Source organism: Lycorma delicatula, chromosome 3 (genome assembly GCF_047948215.1).
Source record: "Lycorma delicatula isolate Av1 chromosome 3, ASM4794821v1, whole genome shotgun sequence".
Classification (NCBI taxonomy): domain Eukaryota; kingdom Metazoa; phylum Arthropoda; class Insecta; order Hemiptera; family Fulgoridae; genus Lycorma; species Lycorma delicatula.
In genome coordinates this window covers 82,028,008-82,039,885 of record NC_134457.1, presented here as the reverse complement: position 1 = coordinate 82,039,885, position 11,878 = coordinate 82,028,008, and positions in this window count along the sequence as shown.

Here is an 11,878-nt window from a genome sequence, read left to right as displayed (position 1 = left end):
AATAAAAGACATGACAAATTATAATTTGTTTTAAGAAAGAAAGAAAGAAAGAAAGAATTTAGATGCGTAGCCTCTGAAACTGTAAATATCTAGAATATCTGTTAATCTTAAAGCAACAGACAGTTAAATCCTTTAATAATTTGTTGCGATTGAAATATATATTTTTTCCGCAACCGCTTTACGACCTCTCTAAATATTTTTAATAATTAATAGTTATATCTGGATATAACTATCTGGATAATACATTAACAATATTTTTTATTGTTAATGTATTTGTATTGCATTGAATGGGCACTTGACAATAAAGCTTTAGAGCCTTGACGAGACCCAAATATGTACAATGAGGAATAAAGTTTTTCTGTTCTGAAATGTTTTTTTTTCTACTGTCTTAAATGCATATTATTATTATTATTATTAGAAAACAATAGCTCATAACATCAGTTTAGAAGGTGGCTCACTAACCATTACACCAACCAGCTGAACGTTATTTATAAACTCCTCTTTTGAATACAAGTAAAGAATGAATAAATATAAATACATTTATATTTAAACTAATAGTTATTCATTTTGTTCTAAATTGAAATCAGTTGATAACTAAAAACAACAGTGTTAATTTTAGTGTTTTAAATTTGTAGAACCAAACTTGCCGATTACGGATATTTTAATCACTACATCCAGCATTAGTCGATAAAAAAAAAAAACAGCGATTAAAAAACTTGGCATATAGACATTTGTTTAAATTACTATAGAATCGGTTGAGGTTTTATTTTTATCAAAACCGTAGGCTAATATAATTTGATGTAATATCTGTATGTGAAAGATTGTGGTAAAATATCAAGTTTTAATTTGAATTACAAATAGTACAAATTTCTTCACTACTAGCGCTAGGAACGTCCGGTTAGCTTACAAAATGTCTTCTTTCACTGATGGAGAGCGTCCTCGCTGTGTGTTTTGCCTTCATGAAAAAAAACCGTGACTATTTATACAATTCAACGTAATTTTCGTTTCTAATACGATAAGAATTCTTCCAAAAGATCAAAAATTTATTCTATGTAATTCTCGTGAAATAGTTATATCGTAAACGAATGTTTGATATACTCGTATATTAACGTAAACGTTTGAAGCTGAAACCATATAGATGTATTATTCAATATATGTGACTGATACTGTTGGGATGGCTTCTGCTCTTAATCCTTGATTTCCATTCATACATATCATCCTCATCCATCCTCATCCTCATCCATTCTGTTTAGCCACCGGAACAACCTTACGGTGGTTCCGGTGGCTAAACAGAAAAAAGAGAGATGGGATGGCTTGTTATGAATTCTGTGTAGAAAAGTTTATTAAGCGGATAGAGAAAACGAGCCGTTTCCGAAAACAAAATATTTTTACACATCTATAATAATGTGTCGATATTTTATGTCAGCGGTAAGGTGAACATTCACAAGATCAGATATCTATGACAGTTAAAATTCACATATTTCTAGAGAATGTTCGTATTAGTCAAAAGGTGAAAATGGTTTGTATTTTCAGCCAAGTTAAAGTGTATGGCCCGTTTTTTTTTTTCTTTTACAAAGATGACCGTAGAAGGACGCTTACACGTTTAGCTAGACGGGGTACCACATCATTAGTGTACAGAAGTGCACGTTTCCCAGGGCGGTCTGATCGATCTAAGCAAATTGCATGACCACCCAGTTCCTCATTTTGGCGCTACTTGATTTTTTATCTGGTTTCATTAAGGATCAATTTTTGTTCTGCTCGTACTTTCCAACAACTTTCTGTATTTAAAAATCGAATCACTGTTCCAATTTCAGAAGTGACGTCAGATAAGCTGAGTGGAATTTGGCCTAAAATCAATTTTAGTTGGTATGTCTCTCTCAATCTCTCTCTCTCTTTCTCTCTCTCTCTCTCTCTCTCTCTCTTTATTTATGTTTAGCCTCCGGAACCACCGTAAGATATTACTTCAGAGGATGAATGAGGATGATATGTATGAATGTAAATGAAGTGTAGTCTTGTACAGTCTCAGGTCGACCATTCCTTAGATGTGTGGTTAATTGAAACCCAACCACTGATGAACACTGGTATCCACGATCTAGTTGGTACGTCTGCCGTAACATCAATGACACTCCCATAGAACTAAAGTGATTTTTATGTAAAACTTTATATATTTTCGTGTATATGATACAACTAATTGGAAGTATACTAAATAAACTTCTACGCGCCTCCAAAATTGTAAAACACTTTTTAAATTATTTTGTATATAAAAATAATTCAGTTTACGTATATGTTGTACACAATTAAAAAAAAAGATTGAATTTATAGAAATAATTAATCTTCCTTTTATTAATAGCTCTAACAATTGCGTTGAGGCTGATGGGTGATCTCAAAGGTATGCTCGTCAAATTTTTGCATAATTAAATATTTATAGTCAGTGTGTAGATCGCCGCTACGGACATCATTGTCGTCTAATTGATTTGTTGATAAATATTAGTACCGTATGTATACCCTGTGTTGCATGTAAAAGAGAGAAATGTAGATTTCCTTCTTTGCAAGGAGGTATGAATTTAATAGATATCAATTTTTTGTGGAAGTAATGAATTTTTAAATACATATCAACCAGAAATTTTATCATAAATTACCATATTTAAACAATATATAATTGATTGATAATCTGATAGTTAATTCTTTATAGTGTTTTTTTTAAGTGTGTCACTATTAAGAATTTTGAAACTGTAAGAGCTATAAAAACCTTTTAATTAAGAACTCGCTTATATTTCTCTGAGCATTAAAACACACGAGATCGGCATTTTTAAAACAGTTCAATTCATCTAATACCTCTTTAACAAAAATCGGTGTAGTCCTCCTTCTGTATTGAAAGAGGGATTAACGAACACACAACTAATGATTTTTACTTACTTTTAACAAAGTGAGACAAAATTAATAATGATTTATTTATTTTTTTAATTTAATTAACCGTTCAGTTTTATTTTGTATCTGATAAATGTTTGATAGTTGAGATTATGTAGTTTACGTAACACAAATAGTTGTGTTTTATTTTTATGATTGTATTAAATTAGACAAACTTTTTACCATTAAAATATCGTATAATTTTAATCGTACAAACATGTAACATCTTAGAAAAAAATTATCTATCTCAATAAACGATGTTTTAAATAGAAGATTCATAATCAGCTCAATTGTATAGCGAGATAGAAGATGTTTTATCCTGAAAAAAAAATTACGTATATATTTATTTACTAAATTGTTTTTAGTAGTAGTGATATTAATACGGTTTACTCTTGTATTATGCCATGTAACCAGTTCAGATTAAAAACAAACCAGTTTGAAACGCCTTGCGTATCGACTAACAATATTTTTTTTTTAAGATGAACCGTTAATCGAAGCCTGTTGCAGATTGCACCTAATACGTAAATAAAAGGATTATGTTAACATACGACATAAAATTGAATTTACGCTGTTTATTTGCAATTTTTAATAAATATATGTGCACAAGTGGTTAAACTGGGAATTCACTTATTTAGAATTATGTAGTTAAGCCAATGAAAACTTACGTTCAAAATTTTTTATAAAAATTCTACTGATAACAGTAAAAATAGATTAGTGTTTTTATAGACTAACAGAAGCAACGGGACTGACTGATCTCTACTTAATGAAGAAAGTCCACTTCGGTAACATCTGATTGCAGCGCAAAATTTTACCATCTGTTTTTAGGAAAATATAAGAAAACGAAAAATCTTTTCCATAAAAAAGGATGATGCGTGATTTTGTTCGTTTAATGTATGTGCTCATATTTTTATTTTAGCTGCTATTGGCGCAGAGTTGACCATTGGTGGTGCACCGGGTAGCTACGCGCAGCGCCCGAACAATTCATTCGTTCGAACGATTTATGCTTCTTGATACGAACGATTTATCTAAAATTATATTTTTGTTTTGGGGATAAAAAAAGGAAAACATTGGGGTTAGAGCTGTGTTAAAAAATCACAACTCAAGAAACAGCTAAAAATGTTCAGGATTTTGAAGCTTTTCGTTGTAAATGTTTTTGTTATGTTACTACGCTAAATTCATGAACGTTATTTAGTTATGATTGATGAAAACATTTAACAAAATCGTATGTAATGAAACATAAACCATTTAAAATTTTTGCGGCGGACCGTAGGTCTGCTGCTTTCCTAGTATAATCTATTAATTGATTAAAATGCATTACTCATTCGTAAAAAAAAAAAAAGTAATTCCTTTATAAGCTTACTTTTTAAATATTTTGCAATGTTTGAAAATTTTTACATCTCAATTTATGACAGGTTCTTTTGAAATAACTTTAAATTTCTTTATTATATTTCATATTCAGTTTTAAAATTATGTATTTACATAATTGTACTAAAGATGTTACTACATCTTTATTCATATAAGGCTAGATATTTTTAATAAGCTTTAAAAAAGGGCTTTTTATTAATATAAATTCATCACTAAACCTAATGATACAAAATTCTGCTGATAGAATATTTAAATAGATAGAATGCAAACTTTCTGGATATAAAAACTGTTTTGTTTTTGTGTTTTTTTTAAACACATCCCAAAACTATTTTATAAGCATTTGAAATTGAGCTTTTATAATTGCATTTTTTTTCAAAATGTAATAAAATATATATTTTTAGGTTCCTTAATTTGTTGAAACAGTGTATAAAAACGTAAGACAGAAAATTTTAGATTCCATATGTTGCTTTTCACTAATCCTCTCAGCCTTTCTTATTTGCTGTGACATCTGAAAGACAAGAGCCATAAAATTATAGCTATTTCTCTGAGAGTAATAATTTTCATCGACTGCATTTGCATTTTGGTTTGGCTTGTTATGCCTATGAAACAGCTTTTTCAGTTTAATGAGGAAGGTAAGGGCGAAATTACTTGGCTTTCAACTGTCCTTAGTAAGCTTGTCATAGGATGGCAGTTTTAGAAAATAACTACGAAATTTTCAGAAGGTGCTTGTGCTTCCTATTATCTGGTGACCTACAATCGTTTTGTAATGAACGTAATCGAAAGCTCTACAGTTATAGCTGATTTATATAGGGTTAGAGAATTTACTTATATGTAGAATATTACATTAAACAAAAAATCACAATATAAATGAGAATTACATAACTTTATATAATAATAATAATCCGTTTGATTTTTGTGTCATTTTGAGAAATAGGGAACAGTAAAAAAAAGAAAAGGTTACTTGACGGCAATAATTAGATTGGTTGGAATAATTCATATTTCAAGATGAAAAAAAACAATAAATGTACCTTGAAATCTTATTACTTTAGTAAAATTTAATCAACCTCTTTATTTCTCTTTAAATTTACCTCATAACTATAGGAAATCAGTATTGAAAATGAGATATGATTGACTGTAAAAATAGCCGATCGAAATTCTTATCTTCTGAAATAATCTATTTAAAATTAATGAAGAATAGGTTTATGAAATTGTAATCTTCTGTTTATATTTTATCAGGCTCTATTTAATAATAATAGTAATAATAATAATAATAACAATAATCTTTGATTCAGTTTTATTTGATAATGAGGATTAAGTCGAAAAAATAACGAACTGATGAAGTAACTAGTAAACGTGGATTACCAAATTGTACTGTATCCAAATATTTCTTATTTAAAAATACTGATGAAAGTTTTTAATATCTTATGTATTCAATGAACGTTCCAACTTTTTCATTACTCCATAAATTTTATAAAAACAACAATTCAACTATTAAATTGAGATTGAGGGACGTTTGATTCTCTCGGAATTACTATTCAAAGAATGATTGATTTTCAATTTTGCTGAAATAAGATGAAAAAACCTGCAATAAATTGCATAACTTTCAATCATTTTAATATTTGTTTGAATTCTTATGTTAAAATAATCTCTTTTTGTTGTAAACAACAAAAATTATAAATTCTTTTTACAACGTACGAATTTGTTACAAAATATCAACAGAAAATATTCAATTAGCCAACTTCAGTTATTTCTTTATCGACATATAAAAAAAAATAAACATGAATCCTAATAAATTTTAATATTATTGATTTATAATTTTTTTAAAAACTAAATATAAAATTACTTGTTTGATAATATCGTAATTCTAATTTTTTAAGCTAAGATGCTCAACAGTATGAAACAGTAACTAAAATTTTTAATATTAGTATACTAACCATCACAATTTCGACAAATATGTATTTGACTTTAAAAAATTTGAGTGCCATGCATCAGGGGTCTTTTTTAATGATTAAAATATTCATTAAAATTGATTTTAAATAAATTAAAATTAAATTTAAAAAAAATTATTTCGATATTCTTTTTTTTATCTTGGGAGCTCCCCATTAGGGGAGACTTATTAAGTTATTTTAGTTTTAGGACTATCAAAAAATTAAGACTTACATTTTAAATGCAGTGGGTAACGGGAGGTGGATTTAAATTAAATGATTTAAAAAAAAAATAAAACAATATCTTTTGTTATCACAGACCTTTGTAGTAGAATGGGCAAAAACGTTTTATAGTGATTTGAAGATCTATTGACTTAGAAAATATAAGTGCAAAAAACTCCCATTTACTCCTTTTCTGAAGCAATGTATAGGTATAAAAAAAGGAAAAAATCATATTTTCGGGGAGGGGTAAAATTAAAAAAAAATTATGATTTATTATCTCGATAAAAAAACTACAACATAAAGATTTGATTTTATTTCGGCCAAAACACTCCCACACCTTTTCTATTTTTTTCAAAAATTTAATATATTTTTTGTCTCCGAAGGTAGCACCTGTCTACCAGGTTTGAAGAATATCGGTCAACGGGGTCCAGAGTTATAAAAAAAGGTATGTACACACAAACGTATTAAGGTATAAAGGTATAAACGAATAAAAAATATATACGCACAAACGTCCGTCTGACAAAAATATTTTTTGGATTTGGAACATTTGAATGTTTTTTTTTTTAATTATGTACAATTTATTTAAATTTATTTATTTTTATTAAATATTTTACTTTCCTGCCTAGCGCTGTAACAGAGCTATAATTTTAGAAGGAAAAGTGTTGTAATCGGTCCAATTTGCAAATATGCTGTTTTCACCGGATCTTTACATTTGACACCTAAGGAACCCAAAAAACACAATAACCGAATGGAATGGTGTGTGTGTGTGTGTGTGTGTGTGTGTGTGTGTGTGTGTGTGTGTGTGTGTGTGTGTGTGTGTGTGTGTGTTCGGTGTTTCACAACTTATACAGTATCTGTAGAACTACCCGACCAATTTTTACCAGACTTCGTCAAATTACTTCTATATATGGGGAATTGATGCCATTAAATTTTCAACTTAAAAGGTCAAGGGGGTGAGGCTGTAGAGCAATGTCACCCGTAGTATTTCGAGATGTCGCCTAATTAAGGTCATATTTTTTTAGGTACGTTGTTAACAATAAAAAAATAGCAATATTTCAACAGCAAAAATTATTTCAAAATCGCACACCCACCCCAAAAAATGCTCTAAATAAATCAGTGGCTAAGTGGATAGAGTCCCGGCTTCCGTGACACGAGTGGCAGCGTCTCGGCCTTGCATCCGGAGATCCCGGGTTGAATTCCGGTCAGGCATGGCATTTCACACACGCTACAAATCATTCATCTCATCCTCTGAAGCAATGCCTAACGGTAGACCCGGAGGTTAAAAAAAAAGTGGATATAGTCATTAGTTCTCCTCTCACCACAAGGAGCGCTAGTGTAGCATTGACGTATAGCTGCTGTAGGCGTATTTTTCTTTATTTTTCTGTTTAGCCTCGAAACCGTCGTAAGGTATTACTTCAGAGGATGAATGAGGATGATATGTATAAAAATGTAATTAAAGTGTAGTCTTGTGCAGTCTCAGGTCGACCATTCCTGAGATGTGTGGTTAATTGAAACCCAACCTCCAAAGAACACCGACATCCACTATCTAGTATTCAAATCCAGTGTAGTCGTCTGTTATGTTCTAACGTCACAGCTGAACGGTAGACTTAAATAAATGAAGAAATTAAAAAAAAAAGCTGACAACACAGTTGTCGATTTAATATTTAAACGATTTTAATGTTTAAAATTGTTGAAATAGAAAAAATATTATATTTAAATAAAATGATAAATATTGTAAATTAGGTTGTGTATATGTATGAGTAAGCCGTACATCAGATAAAAACCGAAGAAGCCAGGTGTCGTGGATCTTCTAATAATATGATTCCATTATTCATATTCAATAAAATCTCTGCAATATCAAGTGATTTTATCAAGTTTTATATAACTCTACTCATTTTATTTCAGCTATACGTAAAACTGAGAGGAAAAACATAATTTTGTTTGACCGTTACCCCGGTATAAATAAAATGAACGCAAAAGCAAATGTAAACGTTAAAGTAACCATAAATAACATTTAGTTTTTATTAAATTCTATCTGTTTCAAAAACACTTACACCAAGGGACCAAAAAGTACAAAACCTACTGAAATATGCAACTTAAGTAATTTAAAAATGTTATTAACTCTTAGTGCGTTATTTCTCCCAATGTTTATTTTTCTTTCTGAATGGCCAATTTCCACTGAGGGTGCCGTGTCGTATCTAGCATCGGCAGTTTCAATTTCCATCGGAGATGCTGTGCCCTTTACTTCTGCATCAGAAATATATTTTTTTGCATTAATTTGCCAGTATGAGTTCTATATAAACGAACACTGTTAACACCGTTGCTTCTTATTTAATATTTGCAAAAATCGAAAAAGAAAATGCTTGGTTCATAAATTCTGGACAGCACAACTTTCCTTTAAATAAAAAATATATAAATAAAAAACGCTTGCGTAGTTTAGCGTAACAAGACCGATTTTTCGTTAATTAATTTTGTTTTCTTTTGAAAAAGTATAAACTCATTCTAATTTAAAATTATTACTAAGAAAAAATTACATAATAAATAAGAAACGAAAATAAGTAAACAATCAAGAAGCAAATAAAAATAAACCTATACACAAATATAAATAATAATAAATAGTTAATTTTAATATACTGTAACAAGGAAGTTAATAATTCCAACGCTCTCATTATTCAGTAGTCAGAAAAGCACTGATTTTGTACAACGCACATGGTTTGATTAACCAGTAGAACCTACTACACCTAAGCATTAAATTTCAACTCACCACTGTGACTCGCTGCATAAGAGCGTATGAAAAATACATCAGCATAGTCAATTTAATCCTTAGATTGGATTTACGAGCATTTCTTCCGACACCATTCCATTGGGTCGCCCTAAAGCATGAGACCCAATGTCCGTGCCTCGAAGGACAACTGTACCTTGAAACAGTTTAAGCGACCTAGTTCCTAATAGCTCCTGGAGCTAATCTAATTGCGTAACGGTATAAGAACGGTCTATTACACCAGTTGCTTTAGTGTCCAGCCGTTCACATGTCATATATTTTCTAAATGGGTAGTCGCACCCCGTCTTATAATAAAATGTATCAGCGTCATAAATTACAAATTTATCTCGTCGATTTAATTAAATAAGGACAGCAACTCGCAGCCGCGCCTTGGTCGCTGTATGCCAGAAAATACCTGCCCATCCTTTATAGTTGCTTTGAGGTATAGATCGGTGGTCGATCATTACTCAAGGATAGCTTCAACCAGCAATGCGGTTAGAGCCCTCCCTTAAGAAAACTATTGATGCCGGCTGAACAATGTAACTGCATCAAGGAACTCCCACACGGTCCGACAGTGCGGCTCACGCCACACTGACTCGCCGCTTATGAGTGGCCAATTTTTTCCTTGACCTCTAAGTTCCAGAATAACTCAAGCTCTGCCCCCCTCCACAAAGAACGGGGTAGTCGTACATCATATGTACAATCGACTGGATGTCCCCGCAGACACACAGCTTATCAATTGCCAGGCGGAATCTGAACATATATTGTTTCAAATTTACGTGGTTGTTGAGCACTTGGGCCCCCGTTGCCCTTAAAAATAATCTTGACTCGTACTATCCCTCCAAGTCTTGTATAAAATTATACAAAGATCTTCCCTTCGTCGTGGTGTTCCATTCACGCTGCCATGCTTCCATCGCAGGGTCTGAAGCCTCTTCCGCAAGTGAGAGAAAGGTAACTGTACGAAATTTACATCCGGAGCATTGTGATCACGGTTCCGCTCCGGCACAAGTCAGGCTCGAAACTGCATCCCAAATATTCGTCCTCCCGATCTCTTCGCAACTTCCACATGGCGGTCCGAGCTTTCACCACTAAATCGATTGGGAAAGCATTTTCCAATACGGTAGTAGCTTCGTAGGAGGTTGTTTTAAAAACACCAGGGCATACAATGAGTGCTCTGCGCTGGGCACTCCTTAAATTTAGAATAAATGCTATATTTATTTTTTAACCTATGCGCCCATACGGTGCTGCGTAAGTGGTCATACTTTCGAAGACATCTCGTACACCACGTGAAATTGGCGGTCCGACAACCCATATTCCTTCCGAAAAATTTTCCTAAGCTTGTGCATCACACAGACGGCGTCCACCGCTACTTATTTGATATGGTTGCTAAACAGCAACTGTTCATCAAACAGTACACCTAGGTACTTGTGAGCTCTTACTCGGCTGATTACACAGTCTTTATACTTAATGGGGGGTTATGACTGTGTGATAATTTGTATGCGCCCTTCAGAAGCATGTACTTCATCTTGGGTACAGATCTTTAAAATCTGACTGTCCATCCAGCCCTCTGCAGCTGATAAAACTGCTTGCGCTGTTTCTTCTAGCTGCGTTCATGAATTACCACGAACTAATAGGAGACAGTCATCGCCGAAAGCCTGAGCTGTGACCCCTTCTCGGAATGTCAATCCCAGAAACCCGTCAAAAACCAGGTTACCTCCGCCCGAACGCCGACTTCTGCTTCACCCTTAGGAGCATCTGGAAACTGAGTATCAAGGAATGCCTGATAAGTCGTCACAGGTGTTAAAGTGTGGTCCCAATAACCAAACTCGCATCGAACACTGGATAAGACGTGCTGTGGCTTTGGCCGGTTGCATGATTTTGTGAGCTACCAGGGGTTTCCTTGCATTCCGCGCATGGCGTCCTGCCAGCATTTGAGCTTGGCTTCCTTGATGGCATGAACATATTTTCCACGAACGTGCCGGTAGATCTGGAGACATTCCACGTGCATATTAACGATGCTATCGCAACGCTGGTACCGTTTCCTAGCAGATCTAACTAATTCGCGGAGCACGCTAAAGTCAGCAAACCACCACCTGTTCCCCAGTTTCCGCCTGCGGTTAACAGACGGTCTCTCAAAAGTGGGGATCATGACGGCTCCAGGCACTCTTTGATCAGCGGACTGGCCTCTGCACAAGACTCCGTCCATTGGCTTAGGCCGCCGTAGGACTCTGTCACAGCGAGTTTTGATGACCCGGTCAAACTGCTCAGCCATCAATTCCAGCTGCTCGCTGCGCTCCATGAGCTACTCCAACCCCTGTGATGCAGCTGCGCCTCGCGTCGCAGCCTGCCCTGATCCAGGGTCCTTAGTTTATAGCGACCTGAATCTTGAGCTCTAATCTGAATCGGCTCCATAAGCGATTTAGTAGGTTATAAGCCTATGATCACTCACACTGGCCACGGACCAGACAGTCCAAACTACTTCTGAGCAAATCACCCGTCAAAAAGGTCACGTCAATGTAACTTTCCCCAGCACGGAAGAGAATCGCACTGATTTTCAGAGTACAACGCATTACATACGTTTGATTAACTAGTAGAACCTACACCCAAGCATTAAGTTTCAACTCACTCACCACTGTGTCTCACTGCATAAGAACGTATGAAAAATACACTACTACCCAGTTAGCTTAACCCTTAGATA